Source organism: Triticum aestivum, chromosome 2D (assembly GCF_018294505.1).
Source record: "Triticum aestivum cultivar Chinese Spring chromosome 2D, IWGSC CS RefSeq v2.1, whole genome shotgun sequence".
Classification (NCBI taxonomy): domain Eukaryota; kingdom Viridiplantae; phylum Streptophyta; class Magnoliopsida; order Poales; family Poaceae; genus Triticum; species Triticum aestivum.
This window is the reverse complement of record NC_057799.1, coordinates 56,884,711-56,909,878: the sequence shown is the minus strand read 5'-3', so window position 1 is coordinate 56,909,878 and position 25,168 is coordinate 56,884,711. Positions and strand designations below refer to the sequence as shown.

Sequence of the window (25,168 nt, the reverse complement as noted above, 5' to 3'; positions counted from 1 at the left end):
AAACTTACTTGAAGGATCTTACTCAATCCATAGGTAGATATGGTGGACTCTCATGGCAAAACTGGGTTTAAGGGTATTGGAAGCACAAGTAGTATCTCTACTTGGTGCAAAGAAATTGGCTTGCATGAGGGAGAAAGGCAAGCTCAACATGTTGGATGATCCATGACAATATACTTTATCTTAGATATAAGAAAACATAACCCATTACGTTGTCTTCCTTGTCCAACATCAACTCTTTAGCATGTCATATTTTAATGAGTGCTCACAATCATAAAAGATGTCCAAGATAGTATATTTATATGTGAAACCTCTCTTTCTTTATTACTTCCTATTAATTGCAACGATGACCAAAGCTATGTTTGTCAACTCTCAACAACTTTTAATCATCATACTCTTTCTATGTGAAGTCATTACTCTCCATAAGATCAATATGATCTCTTTATTTCTTTTTATTCTTTCTTTTTATTTTATTCCCCCAAGATCATAGCAAAATAATCAAACCCTTGACTCAACACTAATCTTTATTATATAGCTCACGGACTCGATTACATAAGGGAATCATAAAGCAAAACTCAAAACTAGATCATACCAAAAACTTTATTCTACTAGATCAAGATACTACTAAAAGGATCGAGCCAAGAAAAATGTAAAGATAGGAGTGTGATGGTGATACGATACCGGGGCACCTCCCCCAAGCTTGGCAGTTGCCAAGGGGAGTGCCCATACCCATATGATTATGTCTCCTTTGCTGGTGAAGAAGATGGTGGTGATGATGGGTAGTCGCACATTGAGCGTAAGAGATCCTCCAACTTGCAGATAATGCCCTTGAGTGCAACGATATGCTCCTTCAACAAAATATTTTCACGTGTGAGATACTTGTTTTGTATACGAGCTAACTCAATCATCTTGAAAGCTTCGATCTTAGTTGGGGTAAGAAGATTGTGATCAAGTTGAAGGATGTCTTCTGTTGCGGGAACTTGGTCCTCCGTGGCCTTCTTGATCCCTTCATCCTTGTTGATCTCCATGGGTTCTTCCCTCTCCAGCTCTATCTTCATTAGCCAAGCATCGTTGTCACCATTGTTGGAGGAGGGGGACGACATGATGCCTGGCCTTGACAACCCTGACAGAAAGCAGCTCGAAACAAGAACAGAGGATAATTGCGTGATACGGGAGTCAAAACTTTCGGGAGATTATATAATGAATTTTTACAGACCAAAATACGTATCGTGCAAGAAAACGGAGTCCGGAGAGCGCACGAGGTGCCCAGGAGGCAGGGGCGCGCCCAGGGGGGTAGGGCACGCCCTCCACCCTCGTGTCATTCCCGGACTGCTTCTTATTTTTCTATTTTTCTAAATATTCCAAAACGGAGAAAAATTGCCATTAGAACTGTTTTGAAGTCGGTTTACTTACCGTACCACATACCTATTCCTTCTCGGAGTCTGAAATGTTCTGGAAAGTGTCCCTTATGTATTCCTCTGGGGTTACGGTTTCAATAACATTGGTTTCAACATTTATAGGATTACCTGAGATATAATGTTTGATTCTTTGACCGTTCACCACCTTCGGATTTGTGCCTTCGAAGTTGTTGATTTTTATGGCACCGGAACGATAGACCTCCTCGATAACGTAAGGGCCTTCCCATTTAGAGAGAAGTTTTCCTGCAAAAAACTTAAACGAGAGTTGTATAATAATACATAATCTCCTACATTAAACTCACGCTTTTGTATTCTTTTGTCATGCCATCTTTTAACTTTTTCTTTAACTAGTTTGGCATTCTCATAAGCTTGGGTTCTCCATACATCAAGTGAGCTAATGTCAAATAACCTCTTCTCACCGGCAAGTTTGAAATCATAGTTGAGCTCTTTAATAGCCCAATATGCCATATGTTCTAGTTCGAGAGGTAAGTGACATGCTTTTCCGTAGACCATTTTATACGGAGACATACCCATAGGATTTTTATATGCAGTTCTATAAGCCCATAATGCATCATCAAGTTTCTTGGACCAATTCTTTCTAGATCTATTAACAGTCTTTTGCAAAATTAATTTGAGTTCTCTATTACTCAATTCTACTTGACCACTAGACTGTGGGTGATAAGGAGATGCAATTCTATGATTAACATCATACTTGGCAAGCATTTTACGAAAGGCTCCATGAATAAAATGTGAACCACCATCAGTCATTAGATATCCAGGGACTCCAAACCTAGGAAAAATAACTTCTTTAAGCATCTTAATAGAGGTGTTATGATCAGCACTACTAGTTGGAATAGCTTCTACCCACTTAGTAACGTAATCAACAACAACTAAAATATGTGTATATCCATTAGAGGCAGGAAACGGTCCCATATAATCAAAGCCCCAAACATCAAATGGTTCAATGACAAGTGAATAATTGATAGGCATTTCTTGACGTCTACTAATATTACCAATTCTTTGACATTCATCACAAGATAAGACAAACTTACGGGCATCCTTGAAGAGAGTAGGCTAATAAAAACTGAATTGCAATACCTTATGTGCAGTTCTATCTCCAGCGTGGTGTCCTCCATAAGCCTCGGAGTGACACTTGCGTAGGATCTGTTCATATTCATGCTCGGGTACACAACGTCTAATAACACCATCTACTCCTTCTTTATAAAGATGTGGGTCATCCCAAAAGTAATGTCTCAAATCATAGAATTTTTTTTCTTTTGCTGGTATGTGAAACTGGATGGTATAAATTTAGCAACAGTGTAATTAGCATAATCAGCATAGCATGGAGCAGTTTGAGAAGCATTTATGACATTTAATTGTTCATCAGGAAAGCTATCATCAATAGGTAGTGGGTCATCAAGAACATTTTCTAACCTAGACAAGTTGTCCGCAACGGGGTTCTCAGCTCCCTTTCTATCAATAATATGCAAATCAAATTCTTCTAGCAAGAGAACCCATCTAATAAGTCTAGGTTTAGCATCTTTCTTTTCCATAAGATATTTAATAGCAGCATGATCCATGTGAATAGTTACTTTAGAATCAACAACATAAGGTCTGAACTTATCACAAGCAAATACAACTGCTAAATTTTTTTTTCAGTAGTAGCATAATTTCTCTGGGCACTGTCTAGAGTTTTACTAGCATATTGAATGACATTTAATTTCTTATCAACTCTTTGCCCTAGAACATCACCTACAGCATAATCACTAGCATCACACATAATTTCAAAGGGTAAATTCCAATCAGGTGGCTGAACAATAGGTGCAGAAATCAATGCTTTCTTAAGTATTTCAAATGCTCCTACACAATCATCATCAAAGACAAATGGTATATCTTTTTGTAATGGATTAGTTAGAGACCGAGAAATTTTTGAGAAGTCCTTAATGAACCTCCTATGAAAACTGGCATGACCAAGGAAACTTCTTATACCTTTGATGTCCTTGGGACATGGCATCTTTTCAATAGCATCAACCTTGGCTTTATCAACTTCAATGCCTCTTACAGAAATTTTATGCCCCAAGACAATGCCTTCATTAACCATAAAGTGGCACTTCTCCCAATTCAAGACAAGGTTAGTTTCTTCACATCTCTGCAAAATTGGATCAAGGTTGCTCAAGGAATCATCAAAAGAGGATCCATAAACGGAGAAATCGTCCATGAAAACCTCACAAATCTTTTCACAAAAATCAGAGAATATAGCCATCATGCATCTTTGAAAGGTAGTAGGTGCATTACATAAACCAAAAGGCATATGTCTATAAGCAAAAGTACCGAAAGGGCAAGTAAAAGTGGTCTTTGCTTGATCATCAGCTGACACAGGTATGTGAGAGAAACCATAATAACCATCTAGAAAGGAAAAATGTGTGTGTGTGTGGATAATCTTTCCAGCATTTGATCAATAAAAGGTAAGGGGTAATGATCCTTTTTAGTAGCCTTATTCAATTTACGGAAATCAATTACCATCCTATAACCTGTAATAATTCTTTGCGAAATCAATTCATCTTTATCATTAGGAACGATAGTAATACCTCCCTTCTTAGGGACACAATGGACATGACTTACCCACTGACTATCAGCAACGGGATAAATTATACCTGCCTCAAGGAACTTTAGTATATCCTTTCTTACCACTTCTTTCATCTTAGGACTCAGCCGTCGTTGGTGATCTATAACTGGTTTGGCATCTTTCTCCAAATTTATTTTGTGTTGACATAGAGTGGGACTAATGCCCTTAAGATCATCAAGAGTATATCCAATAGCAGCACGGTGCTTCTTCATAGTTTTCAATAATTTTTCTTCCTCCTTCTCTGAAAGGTTAGCACTAATAATAACAGGATATATCTTCTTTTCATCAAGATAAGCATATTTAAGAGTATCAGGCAATGGTTTAAGCTCAAACACGGGATCACCCTTGGGTGGAGGAGGATCCCCTAGAATTTCAACAGGCAAGTTGTGTTTCAAAATAGGTCCTTGTTTAAAGAACACTTCATCTATTCCCTTCTTTCTTTCATAAACATATCATTTTCATGGTGTAGCAAATATCATTCTAAAGGATCACTAGGAGGTACGGAAATAGAAGCAAGACCAATAATTTCATCTTTACTAGGCAATTCCTCTTCACGGTGTTGTCTACGAAATTTAGAAAAGTTAAACTCATGAGACATATCACCTAAATCAATAGTAACAACATCCTTTTCGTAGTCTATCTTAGCATTAACAATGTTCAAGAAGGGTCTACCAAATATGATGGGACAAAAGCTATCTTGTGGGGAACCAAGAACAAGAAAATTAGCAGGATATTTGGTTTTCCCACACAAGACTTCAACATCTCTAACAATTCCAATTGGTGATATAGTATCTCTATTGGCAAGCTTAATGGTAACGTCAATTTCCTCTAACTCAGCAGGTGCAATATCATGCATAATTTCTTTGTATAAGTCAATAGGTATTGCACTAGCACTAGCACCCATATCACATAAGCCATGATAACAATGATCTCATATTTTAACAGAAATAACAGGCATGCCTACCACAGGTCTATGTTTATCTTTAGCACAAGGTTTAGCAATTCTAGCAGTCTCATCACAGAAATAAATAGCATGCCCATCAATATTATCAGCCAAGAGATCTTTAACAATAGCAATATTAGGTTCAACTTTAACTTGCTCAGGAGGTGTATAAGTTCTAATATTGCTTTTACGAACCACAGTTGAAGCTTTAGTATAATCCTTTATTCTAACAGGGAAAGGTGGTTTCTCAACATAAGCAGTAGGAACAATAGGATCATTATAAGTGATAGTCTTTTCTTCAACTTTAATAGGTGCGACTACTTTTACTTCTATGGGAGGATCATATTTAAACCACTTCTCCTTAGGGAGATCAACGTGAGCAGCAAAAGATTCACAAAAAGAAGCTACTATCTCATAGTCAAGTCCATATTTAGTGCTAAATTTACGGAAAACATCGGTATCCATAAAAGATTTAACACAATCAAACTTAGGTGTTATACCTGAGTCCTTACCTTCGTCGAGGTCCCAATCTTCAGAGTTGCGTTTAATTGTTTCCAATAAATCCCATTTGAATTCAATAGTCTTCATCATAAAAGAACCAGTACAAGAAGTATTGAGCATGGTGCGATTGTTGTCAGAAAGCCGAGCATAAATTTTTTGAATAATCATTTCTCTTGAGAGCTCATGATTGGGGCATGAATATAACATTGACTTAAGCCTCCCCAAGCATGAGCGATGCTTTCTCCTTCGCGAGGCCAAAAATTATATATATAATTACGATCACGATGAACAAGATGCATAGGATAAAACTTCTGATGAAATTCCAATTTCAATCGTTTGTAGTTCCAAGATCCCATATCATCACATAGCCTATACCATGTCAATGCATCTCCCTTCAAAGATAAAGGGAAGACCTTCTTCTTGATAACATCATCAGGCATACCTGCAAGCTTAAATAATCCACAAACTTCATCCACATAGATTATGTGCTCATCAGGATGTAATGTTCCATCTCCTGCAAAAGGATTAGCTAGCAGTTTTTCTATCATACCCGAAGGAATTTCAAAGTAGACATTTTCATTTTCAGTAGGTTCAGTAGGTTGAGGAGCAACTCTTTTTTCTACTGGTCGGGGTGAAGATACCCCGAACAAGCCCCTCGGAGGATTACTTTCCATAGTAACAAGTGACAGTAAATTTCAGCACACTATATAAATGTTTCCTTACCAAATTCCACCTACCAAAGGCACTTCACTCCCCGGCAACGGCGCCAGAAAAGAGTCTTGATGACCCACAAGTATAGGGGATCTATCGTCGTCCTTTCGATAAGTAAGAGTGTCGAACCCAACGAGGAGCAGAAGGAAATGATAAGCGGTTTTCAGCAAGGTATTCTCTGCAAGCACTGAAATTATAGGTAACAGATAGTTTTGTGATAAGATAATTTGTAATGAGCAACAAGTAACAAAAGTAAGCAAAGTGCAGCAAGGTGGTCCAATCCTTTTTGTAGCAAAGGACAAGCCTGGACAAACTCTTATATAGAGAAAAGCGCTCCCGAGGACACATGGGAATTATCGTCAAGCTAGTTTTCATCACGTTCATATGATTCGCGTTCGGTACTTTGATAATTTGATATGTGGGTGGACCGGTGCTTAGGTGCTGTCCTTACTTGGATAAGCATCCCACTTATGATTAACTCCTATTGCAAGCATCCGCAACTACAAAAGAAGTATTAAGGTAAACCTAACCATAGCATGAAACATATGGATCCAAATCAGCCCCTTACGAAGCAACGCATAAACTAGGGTTTAAGCTTCTGTCACTCTAGCAACCCATCATGTACTTATTACTTCCCAATGCCTTCCTCTAGGCCCAAATAATGGTGAAGTGTCATGTAGTCGACGTTCACATGACACCACTAGAGGAGAGACAACATACATCTCATCAAAATATCGAACGAATACCAAATTCACATGACTACTAATAGCAAGACTTCTCCCATGTCCTCGGGAACAAATATAACTACTCACAAATCATATTCATGTTCATAATCAGAGGAGTATTAATATGCATATAGGATCTGAACATATGATCTTCCACCAAATAAACCAACTAGCATCAACTACAAGGAGTAATCAACACTACTAGCAACCCACAGGTACCCATCCCAGACATAGAGACAAGAATTGGATACAAGAGATGAACTAGGGTTTGAGAGGAGATGGTGCTGGTGAAGATGTTGATGGAGATTGGCCCCCTCCCGATGAGAGGAGCGTTGGTGATGATGATGGGATGATTTCCCCCTCCCGGAGGGAAGTGTCCCCGACAGAACAGCTCCGCCAGAGCCCTAGATTGGTTCCGCCAAGGTTCCGCCTCGTGGCGGCGGAGTCTCATCCCGAAAGCTTGCTTATGATTTTTCTTCGGACGAAAGACAATCTTTTCAGTTGATCAACTCTTGTATGTGCACAGCATGACAGGCAATCTTTTCGCCAGCGTTATTGACGTGATGGTTCTCAAAGATATTAGGAACATCTATGGAATCTTGTACATCAGGAGCGGTGTAAGCATCATCTTGTTCTGCAACTTCGTTAAACGAATTCCTCTGCTCAAACCTTTGCAATACTCTCCAGCCATTGCTACGTGCAAATGTGTCTTCCAAGAAAAATATCTGTGTTGCTTGATTTGCCAAAATAAAAGGCTCGTTGGTCTGGTACGCCGCCTTGACATTGATGGATTTGAAATAACCATCAGCCCTGGGTTTTGCGATCCTGGAAAATTGGTTATACCAACGACAGCACAACAGAACCACACACCAATGATCCTCGAAACTGGAGATATACTGCAACTAAACAATGTCTGTTATGTTAGCATACATTTTAGTTGTCACTCTGCCGTACGTATCAGTGCTCATGATGGCACTATTTTGTGTCTTCCTTCCTTCGTCGCGTGCAAGGGTGTTGTAGCGCACATCTCCAACAACGCAAGATTCATAATGTCTTACCCGAGTATCAGGACCCATTGCTAGTGCATAAAGGGCATCATCAACTGCTTGCCCATCCCCCCGCATCTTCTTAACCTATGTTTAGAAAATAGACAAGCTGATCATCTTATGTACTCAACATATTAAAAAAACTGACAGTGCAATTCAAAAGCTTACATGGCTCTTGAACCATTTCGCAAATCCTGCCATAACCAGTTTGTCAATGTTTCTTGGATTTTGCAGCAGTAACTCGTTTTTGTAGATGCTGCACAAAATAGTGATCGCGTCAAACATCTAAATATATAAGAATGTGCTGCAAGTTTAGTAGATTATGATGTATAAGTTGCAGTACTTAGCACTTACTTGATATAAGGTAGTATCTCAGGACAGTTATTCAACACATACCAAACCATTTTGTCGAAATCTTTAGGTTTTTCCTCTTGTCGACTCTTCCCTGTAACTTGAACAGAATAATCGAAAACATTGAGCCCGGGGATGTCTTCACCCACCTCTTTGCTAAGCTGATCAGCTGTTTCAATGTATTTTGAGTAGAAGGTCAACGCTTCTGTAGCAATGTAGGCCTCTGCAATGGAACCCTTAGGTCTAGCTCTGTTCCTGACATAGCCCTTGAAAGTGCCTAGCCGCCTTTCAATAGGGTACATCCAGCCATACTGTACTGGACCTCTAAGTAGTGCCTCATCAGGTAGATCAACAGCCAAATGCACCATCACATCAAAGAAGGCTGGAGGATATATCTTCTCAAGGTCGCATAGGATAGTTGGTATCTTGTCTCTAAGACGCTCCAAAGCATCTATCCTGATATTTCTACTGCAGAGTTCCCTGAAGAATTGTCCCAACTCTGCAACTGCTCTGTATAAGTCAGAGCGGCCCAATCCTCTAAGGATAACAGTTAAAACCCTTTGAAGTAGAACGTGGCAGTCATGAGTTTTCAACCTTTGTACCTTGTTTCCATCTGCACTGACTCTCCTTTCAGGGTTGGAAGCAAATCCATGTGGGAATCTCACACGTGGCAGGACCTCTCAGAATTCTTTTATTTTTACCTTGTCCAAGACGTACACAGCTGGTGCCATATCCCGTGGTTTACCTTCATCTTGCACCTGCAAATCCTTTCTGATACCCAGATGTGTCAAATCAATCCTTGATTTTAAGGTATCTTTCGTCTTGCCTTCAATATTAAGAAGTGTGCCGATAATGCTGTCACATATTTTTCTCGATGTGCATCACATCAAGATTATGCCGCAGATCCAAATCTTTCCAATACTCCAAGTCCCACAAAGTGGACCTGCGGGTAAACAATAATCTCTCTTCTGCCCTGCCACGCTTCCTTTTCCCGCTACCATTACCAGGATGGTTTCCTGGTGTAATATGCCTGACCTTCTCTAATTCCACTTGCAACTCATCGGCGGTGAGCCTCTTTGGCGCATCATGGTTTTCATGCTTTGCATTGAACACATGTCTTTGGTATTTTGTATGACGCGGCTTGTCCTTGGCAAGGAAATGGCAATGTCCAATGTAACAGATCTTGCTAAGTATTGCGTATGACAGTGGATTCCTGTCACAGCGAACACAAGCATTTTAATCATGTGTCATTCGCCCTGACATAGTGCCCAAAGCCGGATAATCATGGATGCACCAAATTATAACAGCACACAGAAAGAAATCAGCTGGCGGGCTGCTATATAGGTCTCGAGTGAGAACACCCTTCCATAGCTGTTGAAGTTCCTCCACAAGAGGCTCCATGAATAAATCAAAATCCTTTCCAGGACTTTTTGGACCTGGGATGAGCAAGGCCATCATGTAGTTTGATTCTTTGGTGCAGACATTTGGAGGGATAACAAGCACTGGCCACATGCTATATGTGGCGCTCTGCTGGCCAGATGGGTTAAATCCATCTGAAGCTAAGCCAAGTCTAATGTTTCTCGGGTCAGCAGCAAACTTTTTGGGTTTCTGATTGAAGCTTTGCCGCTCACTACCATGAGATGGATGGCTCATTACATTCTGATCTCTGTACTCCTGGTTCCTAGAATGCCACAACACATCCTCTCTTGTTTCAGCATCATGAAACAACCTCTGCAATTTTGGTGTAATTGGAAAATGTCTCAAAACATTATGAGGAATCCTCTTCACAGCATCGCCATCTTTCCATCTTGATGATTTGCATTTCGGGAATTCACTTAAGTTGGCATAATCCTTCCGGAACAGAACACAATTATTCTTACAAAGATGGATCATATCATATCCAATTCCAACTGCACGAAAGAAATTCTTCATTTTACTGTAGGTGTGTGGCAGCTCAGACGCATCTGGGAAATATTTGTGGAAAGCAGCCAACATCGCACCGAATGATTTGTTGGTCATCCGCTCAGATGTCTTCACCTGAAGAAAGGTGACCATAGCTGAGAATACTGACAGCTTATTTCCTGGGGTGACAGCCACATTGCATTGTTCCAACATGCGGGCCCATCGTTTTCCTTCTGCAAGTGAAAGTTCACAAAATGCACGAGCATTTCGTAGCATTGTTTCAATGTTGGTTAAACTCACTGGCTCCGCCACCACCACCTCCTCCTCCTCTTCCACCTGAGCATCAGGCAGATCAAGATGGTGATCTCCTGCTTCCACGTAGTCAGTAACATTGACGTTCACAGCTTCACCATGATGCACCCACCTAGTATATGTGACCGACATCCCATACAAGTGTAGATGATTTTGCACAGTTGACTGGGGTCTTCTAACTGAATTCATACAACTGCTACACGGGCATAGCACATCTGATTTCAGACCACCGTACTCAGCTCTGATAAAGTTCATGAAGTTTTCAACCCCCTCGACATATGCAGCGGAGAATCTTCGAGCAGAAGTTATCCATGTCCTGTCCATCTGTTAGACATAGAAATTAGTTCTTCTACTAGATATTACAGGAAAAACATATATGCTTTTTTATGAAGTCTATAATAAAATACCTAGGTCGATGTCTAAAGCTATGGCAAGATATTTGGACGAGCAGATCTAAGTAACAGGATATATGTAAAGCTAATTCAGCAAATAGATTTGAGTGCTAAATTATGGCAGGCTGTTTCAGCACACAGCCATCAAACTATCGAAGGCCATCGCAGCAACAAAGATCGAGTATAAAACTGTGTACAGCTATTTCACCTAATAGATTGGCTACTAGGCCATGGCAATCTACGTCACAATAAATATATGGCAGGATATTTTAGCAACTAATCGGGCTTGGCATGCCATCTCAGCTAAGCAGATTGAGTGCAGAACAGGGCAAGGAAGCTTCTTAAGTAGAGCATATTGACTGTAAACTACTTCGGCAAACAGTGAGATTAACAGCGTCTATCAGCTAACATTCAGCGCTACACCGACATGCAGGGGGCCTCAGTCTAGAATGTGGTACCGTGGGAGAAGCTGACCGCCGTGCGTCTCCACACGAACGTCGCCAGCGGTGGCGGCGCGGACCGCCGTGCGCCTCCACAAGAACGTCGCCACCGGTGGCGGCGCGGCTAGAGGACGACAGTCTATGAGAGCGTACTGTGGGAGCGATAGGATCGCTGTGTGTCCCCTCGATGAACCGCGGTGCCGACATATCGGCACGGCAGTGAGGGCGGCTTTGGCGGAACAAATGGAGTGGAGGGGGACGGGGGGAGGGGGTTTGGGGAATATTATTGGCTAGTTGGCCAAAGGGCGGTTGAATTTGGGATTTGGGGGGAATTTTTTTGGGGGGGGGGGTTCGCGCGGTGGGTGGGGGGAGTTTGGCACATGGTCGGTTTCTCCAAGTGCAGTCCCACGTGTCAGTGAAGAGGCAGGCCGAAGCGCGTTCCGTTTGCGTGAGCCGTTGCAGGACCGAACGTGTGTGGGGTGCAATGCGACCGCGACTGGGGTGCTGTGAGTGTACCGCCTTTTTTCCTTTTAAACTAGGTGATTCGCCCCCTAAAAAAACTTGGTGCTTTGCGCGATCCATCGATACTTCTACTAGTAATCCGGTAATCCCGACTAAATCGGCGTGGCCGGGTCTTTTCCCGCGCGATATGCTGGGAGGTTGGCTTAGTTGGGTTTTTTAGGACAAGTAATGCTACACCTACGTAATCCCAGTTATGTAATTAACATAATGTGAAACATGTGAGCTGTTGATTGTAGATTGGGGGGAGGAAGGGGCCCACCACTATGAAAATCAAGGAGGAGAGATAGAGGCAATTTACGTTAACCCTTTTGTAGGTTCCCGTAGATGTAGAAAGATGTGAAATGCGTGAATGTGTAGTGGATGTACTATTGGAGTGCCTAAGATAAATTGTGTATGTAGACTATGTGTTTATTTTACTTCGCATGTTAGCTTTGTCTCGGTTGAATAAAAAGCAGAGTTGGTGATGATGGTGTGCCTGCCATCCTGCAACATAGGCCGCCCGATCTATATCTAACGGATAGGAAGGAAACTATCACAATTTACCCGCACTCCTCTCCACATTTGCAGATAAGGCCTTCCCTCGTTCATCCTTTTCTCCCACAAGATCTTGATGTTCCGTGCAACGCATGGGCATCTTGCTAGTACTCCTACAATATACTATATTATTGTGAAAGTTCATATACACCGCCCGAGATTAATGCAAACACGGCAGATTTTCATTACATTTCGAACTTTTATAGGACAGAAAAATAAAAGAAACCCGTGTCGGATCACGGGTTCCGGCAAAATACGCCCTCGCTCTCTAAGATCTCGCGGACGAACTCGACGAACTCGCAACATAGAAAGACACGAGATTTATACTAGTTCAGGCCACCGTTGTGGTGTAATACCCTACTCCAGTGTGGTGGTAGTGGATTGCCTCTTGGGTTGATGAACAACAGATACAAGGGAAAGAACAACCTCCTGAGGTTGAGGTGTTCTTGTGCTTGGTGTGTGGCTAAGGATTGGCTCCAGATCAGATGGCGCTACTGCGGGGGCTAGTTCTACTTATATAGGCCCTGGTCCTCTCCCCAAATATTGAGCGGGAAGGGAGCCAACAACGGCCAATTTGAAAGGGGACAGCTAGTACAGCTTATCCTGACAAAAGTGGTCTTCGCCTGCAAAAGGCTCTGGTGGTGACGCCGTCTTGGGCTCCATGGTGACCTCCGTCCTGCCGTCTTGCTGGTCTTCGGTCTCGTTGCACCGATATGGAAACCTTTGCTTGATGCCTCGATACTCTGCGCCTGCGCCCGCCTCCTTAGCACCAAAGATGAAACAAGGACGCTGCGCGCGCTGGCGCCCGCTTGGTGTCGATCGTCATGGCTCATGTCACGAAGTCCTCGCGAGGTTTGCCTTGCCTTGATCTCTCTGCCCCTCATGAGCTTGCCCAGCGTGGCCGCTCCTGAGGAGGTCTTCGGTCGTCCACCTCGCGAGTCTTGGCCCCTCGCGAGGGTCTTGAATGCCTTGTCGATGAAGATGGGCCATACGGCCTGCTAGCATAGCCACGCCGTGGGCCGCAGGTAGGCAAGTCTGGGGACCCCCGTTCCCAGAACGCCGACAGTAGCCCCCGGGCCCAAGGCACGCTCGTGCTTGACTTCGAGGCAAAGCCAAAGGTCAAGCGTGGAGCGCCGAGGGCCCCAAAAGCCCGCGGCCTCGGTTGACGCGTGGTGGTTGATTGGACATGGGCGTCTCCGCTTCCCCACGCTGCCTTGGCAACCGCCCGACTTGACTAGTCCCTGCGACATGCAAGGAAAACCATCATTACCTGTGATCCTGGGCGGCGCCGGTTGGCCTTCTTCCGCTATAAATGGGGAGGGGGGCCGAGCCCCCATCGCCCATCTCTTAGCGGCTCGCTTGCTTCCTCCTCCTTGCTTCATTGCTTGCTGCAGATCCAATGGCGCCGATCCGAAGGTTCTCCGCTGACGAGAAGGGAAAGGCCCACCGTGATGATCCTGGGCCGCTCCCGCCGAAGAAGAGGACGGTCCACCGTCGTGACGAAGCGGCGATGCAGGTGGTGACGAGGCCCTGGTGCGAGCGGCCTCCTCCAGGGTATCCGCTACCCTTGTACGCCCGAGCCGAGGGCTCAGGAGGGTGGAGCGACGAGGAGCGCCGCCCGCGCCGCGTTCGTGGTCGCTGCGCGACGGCGACGCGCATGGTTGCCCCTGGAATCCACACCGCGGATTCCTCACACGAGCTTGTGCTATGGGCGCCGATGCCCCCAAGCTCTTGGATCCGCTTCCCGTGGTTCTTCTCCGATGTGATGCCTCCGAGAGGGCCCCTCGAGCTCTGGCTGCAGCATGCTGACTGCGATGCTCCGGCGACCGGAGCAGAGGTCAAAGCGGTCCCCACCGGCAAGATCTTCATGACTCGCGGCTGGGGCGAGGTCGTGCGGGTTTGCCGTGTGAGGGGCGCCCTCGCGATCCACTTCGAGTATGATGGCGTCTCCACGCTTTTCTTCAAGGTCTTCGATGCGGAGGGCCGCCGCTTGGCGTGTTGCCCCGGAGGGGAGCATCAGGACGACGTGCGCCCGGCCTGCGGCTCCTCCAGCAGCAGCGACCCTTGGGCGTCCAGCGGTTCTCCTGAGCTCTTCGAGACTCCAGAGACGAACGACGATAGCTACGTGCCCCCGAGCTCTCACCGCGCCCGGAGCGAAGCAGCGGCGTCCAGCCGCCGCTGATCTGGGTGGGGTTGGCGCCGGCCTCCCGTGGCCCACTGTTGATGATTGCGTCCGCCACGGGATGCCGTAGATAGGATTCCTCTAAGTTCTCGTCTTTTGTTCCCTGCTAAGAATCACGGAGTACCCCGCGGGGGTGTGTAAAGGGTCTGTAATGTCTTTCGTGTATATCTTCCTTGTTATGAAAACTTACGGACGCATGTCCTGTTAAGGCTCGGTCTCCCCTTTCCAACCTCGCGATAGCTTGTTGCTCTACGCGCACATGTCCCGGTCCCCAGGCAGGCTGCAGTCGTCGCTGGTATGCCAGGTCGCGTGCCGTGGTCAAGGCCAGGAGGTGAGCGGCCCGAGGTCTAGTAAGAGCCCCTGAGGCGCGATGCTCGGGAGGTCCCCTTTAGCGCTCAAGCAGCCATGGTAAGGCAAGAAAGGAGGGCGACGTGGCCGCAACAGGGCTGCGGCGAGCGTGACCCTTAGGTTCCAGCGAATAGCCAATCTGAGCGCGAGACTTATCTTGATAATTTGGGGCCGAGTCCTCGTGATGCGCCAAGTTTCGTGCGCAAGCTTCCGCAGCATAGCCAGGCCGGGCCTATACGAGTCTCCCATTCTCACATACTCTCCTTCATGCTCTACGTCCTCAGGTCCCGGCCCTCGAGCGAGCTCAGCCGCCTCTGGTATGCCAGGTCGTGATGCCGTGGTCAAGGCAAGGGGGTGAGGGCTGGAGAGCCAGTAAGAGCTCCAGAGTCGCGATGCTCAGGAGCCCCCCTTTTGACGCACAAGCGGATTGTACGAGAGGAAAGGAAGCTCGTGGTGCCGCCTGCTATCTTCTTCATGAGATCCCTGCGATCCAGCACAAGGAGAAACACGATTTTGCTGTTATGGTTGCCAGCCTGCCTCTGGCTGCTCTGCGAGGAAATGAAGGCACTGAGGGCCTAGTGGGGTGGCGTGCGCGGGGCGTGCCGCGAGCCAGAGCTCGACTGCTCAGGTTTGTCGACGTGGCAGGGACAGGCCCATGCACCAGCGCCGTGCCAGTGTGAGGAGGCCCCATGGGAGGCGACGATCGAGCAGGTGGCAATCGGGCAGGTGACAATCATGGGTAGATGAAACATGAGAGCAGCAGGCTTAAGTAAATGCATGGGAGATACATGCCACTGGGTCAGGCCCAAGAGGCTTGGGGATGATGCAGCCGGAGGGGCGCCCCCAACAAGGTAAGCTTAAAGACGTAAACAAGGATACAAGCCGCAGGGACGGACCCACGCGGCCTGGGAATGATGCAGCCCATGGGTTGCTCCCAGCTAAATGAACTTGAAAAATGTCACCTGGTTCTGTCGACGAAGGAGAGTTGGGGCAGCTGAAGATGCGCGGCGAAAGGGTTGCTCCTCATGAGCCACCGGGGCCCTGAGCCTCGGGAGGCTCTGGGGGCTCAGGTGGTTCCTGGAGGACCATCTCCATCTCTGCCAGGACGGCATGGTGCCTGTCCTCCTGAGCTTCCAGGACACGCCGTAGGTTGCGTTGATAGGCTCACGACACGCTCGGCAGGCTGAAGGGCATGCGAACGTAGCTGTGCGGTGGGCCCTCGCAGCGTCCCACGAGCGAAGGCCAGAAGAGCTCCTGAGAAGTGGCCCTGTTGAGCCGTGGAATGTCGATGCAGACACGCAGCCTGGCATCCTCGCCTAGATGGGGAGCTGCGCTTCGCGAGCGGCGGTCGCCGCGCATGGCCCTTGCGTCCTGCAGCTCCTGAGTTGTCTTGGTGATGAACTCCTGATCGGTGGGTGCTCCTTGCACTGTGTTCTCCTGAGGGAAACATGCCGCGAAGCACGCCTCCAAGTGGTGCCCAAGCGCCTCCCTCGTGATGTGGGCAAGGTCTGAGGCCTTCTAGAAGAAAGCCCCCGAGCCCTGCCCGAGAAGGGCGCCGGGCGCGCCTTCCTATGCGATGGAGGGAGGCGCCCCTAGGGCGGGCGCCGATCCTGACGAGGCTCCAGTTGCGGCGCCACCCTCCCGAGGTCCTGCACGGCTCAGCTGCTTCTTCTTTTTGGGGGTGACCTCAGGAGGGCCCTCGCCCTTGCTGTCGGGGTCGTCGATTGCTGCAGCTTGGACGGCGCGCTCGAGGGAGCACACTGCATCTCTCTCTTCACATGGGACCGTGATGATTCCGCCACTCCCCGACATCTTGAGAACATTGTAGCCGTGATGGGTGACGGCCATGAACTTGGCCAGGGCAGGGTACCCGAGGATGGCATTGTAGGGTAGACGAATGTGCGCGACGTCGAAGTTGATGAGCTCGGTGCGGTAGTTTTTGCGTTCCCCGAAGGTGACAGGGAGGCGGACCTGCCCTATCGGCGTAGTGGAACCGTCGGTCACTCCTGAGAATGGCTTGGTAGGCGGAAGATGGTCATATGGCCCTTGGAGGTTGTCGAACGTGTCGACGGACAGGACGTTGAGCATTGCGCCGCCGTCGATGAGGGTCTTGGTAACTTGCACGTTGCTGATGACTGGGGAGCACAACATCGGGAGGGCGCCAGTGGTAGCTGCGCACTTGAGCTAATCTGCCGAGCTGAACGTGATGGGGCACTGGGACCATCTGAGTGGGCGTGTGGCCTCGAGCTTGGGGAGGACTGCATTCACTTCACGAGCAAACTGCTTGAAGATATGCTGTGAGGCTGGGGCATGGGCTCTGCCCAAGATGCAAGCGATAGCACGCGGCTCTTGGAAGCCCCCAGCCCCCTCGTCTTGGTGGTGTTCATCGTTCCTTCTTGGTGGTGGCGGCAATGGAGGGAGCCCAGCGTTGCCTTGAGGGCGATCCTCATGAGGCTGATCCCTCCAGGCGCCCTCGGGAGGCTGATCCTACCAGCGGTCCTCGTGAGGGCGGTCGCGCCACTCCTGGCAGGGCCGCGGTCGTCCCAGCGTACGCCACCATGTCCCCCGCCTCGGCCGTAGCCCCGGTCGCTGCGCTTGGGGCGTCGACCGAAGCGTCCTTCGCGAATGGCTCTGAGCTCTTGACACTCACTGGTGTTGTGGGTGTTCAGGTTGTGGAAGGCGCAGAACGGACGGCTGCTCTTGGATGACTCGGGCTGGTCTCTTCCTCACTTGGTGTCAGGCTCCGCTGCGAGCACGGTTGCTCCCTTGCGTTTCACGTCCTTGGCCTTGGCTTTCTTTTCCTCCGGGTCCGCAGCCGGCAGCTCGAGGAGGGAGAGGCGCCCTTCCTCAGCTCTTGCACATTTGGTCGCCAGGTTGAACAGCTCCTGAGATGTGCACAGCTCCTCGTGGATAGCAAGCTCTTCCTTCATCTTGACGTCGCGGACGCCATCAGAGAACGCGTAGATGATGGCCTCGTCCGTCACCTTGGGGATCTCGAGACGAATGTTGTTGAAGCGCTAGATGAACTTCTGGAGGGTCTCCCCTGGTTGTTGCTTGGCATGGCGCAGGTCACCCGCGGCCGGCGGGCGGTCGCGAGTGCCTTGGAAGTTGGCGATGAAGCGGTCGCGCATCTCGTCCCAGGAGGAGATCGAGCCCGGTGGCAGGTTCAGGAGCCAGGAGCGGGCGCCATCCTTGAGAGCCATGGGAAACCAGTTCGCCATGACTTTCTCGTCGCCGTTAGCCGCTTAGATGCTCAGCTCGTGGAGCTGCAGGAACTCCGTGGGGTCGGGGGTGCCGTCGTAGCGAGGAGGCAGATCTGGCTTGAACTTGCCCGGCCAGGCGCCCTACGCAGCTCGAGGGTGAAGGCACGGCAGCCGGCCGTGGTCACCGGGGCCCGTCTCAGAGGTGGAGCTTGGTCTTGATGAGGTCCGCATGCCGCCACCGCTGGTGGCGCACGGTCGTGGTGAGGCGGCACGAGGAGCGCAGGTGCAGCTTCTCGCGGCCGAAGAATTTCTTGGCAGCTTCTCTCTTCGCGCGCGGGCACCGAGCGCGTTGGGTCGCACCATGGGGCCACGCGCCTTGGCACCAAGGCATGGTCTTGGGGCAGAGGTGGTGGAGGCGCTCCATGGGCCACGCCACCCGCGGCTGACGGTGGGCGTGCACTACAAGAAATATGTCAACTTGTGACCCTCACTATTGGACGCTGAAAGGTCATAGTTTTTCATTTGCGACCTTTTTGTGACCAAAAACAGAAGGTCAAAAGCTGGCAGTCGTAAACTGAAATTAACGACCTTCTCTGTGAGAAGGTCGTAGACGTTTACGACCAAAACAGAAGGTCGTTGAACCCATGACCTTTTGTTTTCGTCACTGGCTGTCTGCCCAGGCCACGTCGGATCCGACGTGGCAATCTGACATGGCAAAATTGCGACCAATTGTAAAGGTCACTGACAAGATTCAGCCTGGTCCGATTAGGTGTTTTACATGGGCCGAGCCCAACAATTCAGCCCATTTGTTGTTTTTTCTTTCCATTTGGGTAAGCTACATGGGCCAAGCCCAATAGACTTTTATGTTTTGGGCCAAAACCTTTTACAATGCAATTTTTTTGGGGCCTTAGCCTTTTTCAGCCCACTTGTCAGTTTTCTTTTGTTTCTTTTCTATTTTAAGGTAGGTCCCACTAGTCAAATGGGAACCAATTACCAGGTTTGCTTTTCGGGTACCACACACCAGTTCTATATTTGTGCAATTAGATAATTTGATTCAAAAAGAGCCAATAAGGCATAATATTTCATACAACAGCCAAGCATAGTAGAATTCTGGTATTCAGCTATAAAATACAACTAAATATACACATAACTAGCTGCAAGCATAACTATATCTAGTAAGCTAAAATGCATTGCTGGGTGTGGTTTATCTCCAGGATTCTTCTTCCTAGAGCTCCTGTACACCCAACTTTGGAAGAATGAAAGCCAGCATCTGCAAATAATAAATTATGAAAAGTTTGAAACATAATCAAGTGAATCCGTGAATATAAAATTCTCTTAACGATGAAAATTTGCTGCAGAACTTTAGATTTAACAGGAAACCATGGATATAACATTCTCATTACAGCAAAAACTGAGATATATTTTGCAAATGATCAAGTAACATATGGACAGTACAACAGGTCAGAGAGCAGCAAGACAGAAGCCGTATGCAAAGTAGGCAAACAGTTCAGGGAACGGCAAACATGCATGCATGCAATTGAAGTATGTACTAGTACTAGTACAACACAATGCCAGGTTGGAGCAAATCATGCTTAAGCAAACAATGGCAGCGGCATGGTATAACCAAATAATAATGTGAGAAAACAACTGGATATGAGTCGCACTTGATTGGCTACACTGCACCATCCAACGGGAGCTGACTTATTCAAGGCATCAGTTGTATATAGTATATGTGAAACAACAGATTCACATTTAAAACTTAGTAGAAACAAGTGCAACACTTAGTAGAAACAAGCATCAATTCTAATAGGTAAAGCCCTTGGAACACACGTTGGGGAAGTAATCTATGGGATCGATTATGTGAACTACCAGTTACTGCTTACTAAAGAGATCTGCTGGCTACGGTAATAACTAGTTTCACGGTTACGATTATATACATTCGATTGCCAACACAGCTAAAGGTATAGCTTTTGAGTTATTTCTGTCACTGAGACACTGACTATCAATAGCCTAAATCAAGCCAATTGATAACTGATATACATAGGCACCACACTATGAATGAGGTAATTTTGCAGATGCATATGTTTACACTGTTCAAGCATACTATATGCACCTGAATGTAATCAGGTGCATATGTTGCCAGACAAAGATGGCATCTGTATATACTTGGAATCAATCACAAGGTATAGGGAGGGAATTAGTCACATATATTCTTACTAGTACTGCTAGGTTGCTAGCTAGCTGCATGTATCCATGTAGTAAGCAGTCACAAGTCAGAACACACATCTGATGCCACCATCTTATCTTACACTTCAGGAACTAGTACAACATGATAGGATGACATGTGATGCTACCATCTTATCTTAGAAGAAGAAAAACAACAACACATCTAGCAAGAACGGATTGACAATCACCTAGTTGCTGATCCATGATTTTATAGTACGGTGCAAGATAGCTATCATCATTGAACAATTTAAGATTGAAGAATTCAAAACATCTGAATTGCAGCAAATTGTAATTCTTATTCTGCATAACTCATAAATGGGGATGCATAGAAGCATACTATCAACTCTATAGTCCTACTGAGAACCCACTACCAAGAGGGCCCAAGAACTACACAAATTGGTGGTGCGGCCAATATGTACCTCAAGTACTTATAGATCCTGATGAAATATCATAGACAATTAGTGAAGGTGAATTCTTAGTTCTTATCATATGCCCATTCAAAAAAATGACTACTTGAGAGTGTATTCATACATGGGAGGGAAGGAGGTTGGGACATGTACATCTCACCCCTGTTCTCTGCTGATTTAGACCTCCACTTGTAATAGTAATCAAATACTGATCTAGTTGTGTGGTAGCACTAGAATCTGCAAGATTTTAAAAAGGTTTCGGCAGGATGCAGTGAAGTTGTCATAACACAAAAATGAACAATTCCGAAATGTAGCATGGAACAAGCAGTGACACACCCAGGCATTCATCAACCAACATATATTACACAAGTGCATACAGTACTCAACATTCACTCAAAGTATGTTGTGCAGGATGGAACCATTCCATTTTTACCCAAAGTACTATAGAAGTTAACTAAGCTTTTTCAGTTTCAGAATACGTGAGTCGAAAATAAGCTTGCAAGCAAGTTTATGTAAGTAATGCACCCTGGAGTACAATACTTCTATGGTTTTCTGCAAATAATTCATGATTTTCTAACTACTCCAAGATGTCCAGTTAATTAACTGGAAAAGTAAGTAAACTTGCAAACTGAGAAAATCTGGCCAGACCACTTGAAATATCTTCGGTGAGAGTAGATGTTTAGATAAAACACTTGCAATATCTATTGCAAGAACTTGTTTACTCCTGCAGATTTGCTTGCATGTTCAAAATCTGGAAATATTCAGAAGCATGTTCAGAATACTTACTGAAAATACTATTAAATATTCAGTAGCTTTAACTATGTACAGAGCAAGATGGAGGGTCTAGCTTACTGCTGCTACTCCACATATCAAATTTTACTTAACAGAGTAAGATGGAGTAACTGAAAAAATTAACAGAGCAAGCAAATGTACTCGAAATGGCAGTTCACCAGATATTTTCAAGTTAAAAATACTCCCAGGGGTAAATAACAATGACATGGACAGAGTAAAGGATGGATGTTTTAAATTAATCCAGTAATTCTTTTTTGTTCTCATATTTTCACCCTCTAGACACTGTCTAGAGTGCTTACAAGATGACAAAGTTAATTTTGCATAACACATATGGATTCTTATCTTCTTTAGTAAGGGAGGCACATTTACAGCTAATTAAGCACGATGAAAGGGACCATCCAATTAAATTACATTTGTATTATCTTCTTCTTCTTCAATACGGGGGCACATTTACAGCTAATTAAGCACGATGAGAAATTAATTAATTAAGGAGGATCAAGTTCATCATCCAAAACTGTGGAAGGAAGGGGATGGGTTAGAAACGGAGGAGTCATCTTCAGATACTCTTGTGCGGCTGCTGCTCCTCTTGAGCAACCTTGGGTCACCTGGCACAAACAACAACCAGAGGAAACATGGATCACTTCAGGAATTTCCTTGCAATTATCTGAACCAAAAAAGATGGTTCCTCTATTTTTTGAACAGAGATGGAAGTAACAACATGCTACAGGGCGCTTCTCTTTTGGATATGCAAAATTACTTTTGCTTGGAAGATGCATCATTTTGTGTTGTTAAGAATACGACAGACTATATCTGTTTAGTTTCTTCATATAGTAAAAATTGCTGTTGTAAATTCTGCAGAGGACTGTACTGAACAGAAAATAACCGGGAAACATGACAAGTTCCTCCAAGGCGCATCGGTGCATGCATACCTAGAGGCAGCCAGAGGTGAGGAGCCCCTCCGACACCTACTTAGTGATGACCCAGACGGCGTAGATGATGCCAGGGAGGTAGCCGAAGAAGGTGAGCAGCACGCAGATTCAGAACTCGATCTGCAAAAGCACGTTCAGCACCAGCAGTTAGTTAACCCAACTCTCGACGGAATCACGCTCAGGAGAGAATCTACTGTGAAGTTTAAACATGCAGCTAGCACGGGACTGGGACAAAGCTCGGGCAACTCACCCCGCAGGCGAACTTGAGGAAGACGTCGAGCGGCGACAGGATGATGGCGAGGATGATGTCGATGCAGTTGGCCATCCCCTCATCCGCCATCTTCCTTCTCTCTCTCCAAGTGTCCAAGGGAAAGCAAAGGAAGGTGATGTGAACATGGAGGGCGAGATGGTTCTCCAGCTCCTGGTCCACCACGCACATCGGTCGTCCCCTTGCCATTGTCGTTCCGCGAACACAAGGAAGGAAGGATGGGGGGTCGGATCTGCATCATGCAAGCCACGCATGAGAGGAGATGGAAGAGTTGGCAAGAACGACGTACGTACCTTGGGCGTCTATGTCCCGCCGGAGTTGCGTCGTTGTCGACGACCAGCACAGCAGCAAGCTCCGGTATGGTGTGGTGTGCCGCGCCATACCGATCCGGCCGGCCTCCATCGCGTAGGTGGATCCCGATGCGGCCGACCTCCATCGCACAGGTGGGTGCGGGTCCGGCGCTGCCATCGCCAGAACAGCTGGTGCGCCCCATCCATCGCTAGAACTGGTGGGCGTGGATGGGTGGATCCGTGGAAGAGGGGGTTTCCATGGGTGGATGGACGAGATAAGGAGGGAGGTCGGTCGGCGGTGGGGGTGGGGATGGGGGGGGGACGGGGAGACGAGGTCGCCGATGGGGGCGGGCATCGACGGTGACGGCGGAGATTGGAGAGGAATCGGGGGTTGGGTAAGAGGAGCAGTTTGTGGGCAGCTCCGCAGGGCTTCACTCATGAGTCTGGGCATGGGCTCGATCTTGGGTCAGCCTCGACCTCGTCTACGGTGAGGGTCGTCGAGAGTGGCGGTGGGGGTGGGTTGGGGGCGGCTGCGGCGGATCGAGATCTGAGCGAGGGAGATGGTTGGGGGCGGCGGCTGTGAGTGCGTAGGAGAGAGGGTGAGGGGTGAGACGGGTTGTGTTAGGGTTAAGTGGGTGAGACGTGAGGGGGTGAAGGCAGCAGTTGGATCCTGGACAATCGGACGGTGTTTGATGAACGATCCGCGTGAGATGTCTATAGACCAATCAGAACACAGCAAACAATTTGAAGACCTTATGACCATCTAAATTGGTCGTAATCAAAGATAAGTTTTTCACAAAAAATCATTTTTCATTTTTCAATGCTCAAAATGAGTTTTTTTAAACAGACCTACCAAATATTTGTTCAAATGATACCAAATTTTGCACAAGTTTACATCTTAGATTGGCAAACAATATTGACAAAGGGAGTTTTATTTTCTTGGTAAGAAAAATCAATTTTTCATTTTTCGAGTGCCCAAAATGAGTTTTTTTGTGAAGGACCTACCATATATTTGTTGCAAAATTGTACCAAATCAATTTTCTAAAATACTAGGACATATTTAATGCACAATTGACCAAATGGTTGGGTGTCAAAAGCTTTGATCCATCTCTGGTGAAAAAGACAAAATTCCGCTGATTCAGTAGGAAGCGGGTCAAATTTGGACTGTAGCTGCCTCATAGTTTGCTATTTATTTTTTCGAAAAATCATTTCTAGGTACATAAGTATCTATTTAATCAGAGAAAGATCAAAAAAATTCCAAGATTCAACCACTAACTAGGAACGGTCAAGCCCGCCGTTTTGACCGCATTTTGAAACGGGTATAAAAAATTCAAAAAAAATCAAAAAATTGGAAAACCTTCGCATTGTGTCTTCATATGTGACCAAGTTTCCAGGAAAAATAATAAACGTGTAATACGACAATTATTTTAAAAAAGTGTTCTCAGAAATTAGCCATCATGCGTGAAGAATCGTGACTTTCAAGCCAAATGATAAATCTTATGGCCACATTCATGGCATAGTTTGTTCAAATTTTCTCAGATTGGCACAAGGGTGCATCTTGGAATTCCAAACAATGTTGCCTAAGGGAGTTTTCATTTTCTTTGCACGGAAAAATCATTTTCCATTTTCCGAGTGCCCGAAATGAGTTTTTTTTGTGAAGGACCTACCATATATTTGTTGCAAAATTGGACCAAATCAATTTCCTAAAATTCTAGGCCATGTTTAATGCACAACTGACAAAATGTTTTGGTGTCAAAAGCTTTGATCCATCTCTGGCGAAAAAGACAAAATTCCGCTGATTCATCAGGAAGCGGGTCAAATTTGAACTGTAGCTGCCTCATAGTTAGCTATTTATTTTTTCCAAAAATCATTTATAGGAACATAAGTATATATTTAATCAGAGAAACATCAAAAAAATTCCAAGATTCAACCACTAGCTAGGAACAGTCAAGCCCGCCGTTTTGACCGCATTTTGAAACGGGCATAAAAAATTCAAAAAAAAATCAAAAAATTGGAAAACCTTCGCATTTTGTCATCATATGTGACCAAGTTTCCAGGAAAAATAGTAAACTTGTAATACGGCAATTATTTTAAAAAAGTGTT

At 46.1% G+C, this 25,168-nt stretch overlaps 1 pseudogene; it reads right to left on the bottom strand.

Moving 5' to 3' along the window:
• Positions 1 to 22,543: 22,543 nt before the first annotated feature.
• Positions 22,544 to 22,847, bottom strand: LOC123048679 (hydrophobic protein LTI6A-like; annotated as a pseudogene).
• Positions 22,848 to 25,168: the final 2,321 nt, after the last annotated feature.